Source organism: Physeter macrocephalus, chromosome 1, assembly GCF_002837175.3.
Source record: "Physeter macrocephalus isolate SW-GA chromosome 1, ASM283717v5, whole genome shotgun sequence".
NCBI lineage: Eukaryota > Metazoa > Chordata > Mammalia > Artiodactyla > Physeteridae > Physeter > Physeter macrocephalus.
The window spans coordinates 86987435-86988170 of record NC_041214.2 but is presented as its reverse complement, the minus strand read 5'-3'; the positions used below and the strand labels follow the sequence as shown (position 1 = coordinate 86988170).

General features: G+C 39.7%; 2 protein-coding genes across 6 annotated transcripts in view; one reads left to right on the top strand and one right to left on the bottom strand.

Annotated features, from left to right (window-relative positions):
• ACAP2 (ArfGAP with coiled-coil, ankyrin repeat and PH domains 2) overlaps positions 1-736 on the top strand; it is a 165634-nt gene that overhangs the window by 4782 nt on the left and 160116 nt on the right. The window lies entirely within an intron of this gene.
• The window catches only part of LOC112065012 (60S ribosomal protein L21-like), a 4129-nt gene that overhangs the window by 1166 nt on the left and 2227 nt on the right, over positions 1-736 (bottom strand).

Below are 736 nucleotides of genomic sequence, written 5' to 3'. Positions count from 1 at the left end.
CTGTATGACAGACTCCAGGTCCATCCACCTCACTATAAATAACTCAATTTCGTTTCTTTTTATGGCTGAGAAATATTCCATTGTATATATGTGCCACATCTTTTTTATCCATTCATCTGTTGATGGACACTTAGGTTGCTTCCATGTCCTGGCTATAGTAAATAGAGCTGCAATGACCATTTTGGTACATGACTCTTTTTGAATTATGGTTTTCTCAGGGTATGTGCCCAGTAGTGGGATTGCTGGGTCACCTGGTAGTTCTATTTGTAGTTTTTTAAGGAAACTCCATACTGTTCTCCATAGTGGCTGTATCAATTTACATTCCCACCCGCAGTGCAAGAGGATTCCCTTTTCTCCACACCCTCTCCAGCATTTATTCTTTGTAGATTTTTTGATGATGGCCATTCTGACTGGTGTGAGATGATATCTCATTGTAGTTTTTTTTGGGGCTTGTGGTACATTTTTGCTTTCTTCTTCATGCTCTTTTTTTTTTTTTACCTATCTCATTTAACTTTTTTTTTTTAACATCTTTTTTGGAGTATAACTGTTTTACAATGGTGTGTTAGTTTCTGCTTTACAACAAAGTGAATCAGTTATACATATACATATGTTCCCATATCTCTTCCGTCTTGCGTCTCCCTGCCTCCCACCCTCCCTATCCCACCCCTCTAGGTGGTCACAAAGCACCGAGCTGATCTCCCTGTGCTATGCGGCTGCTTCCCACTAGCTATCTATT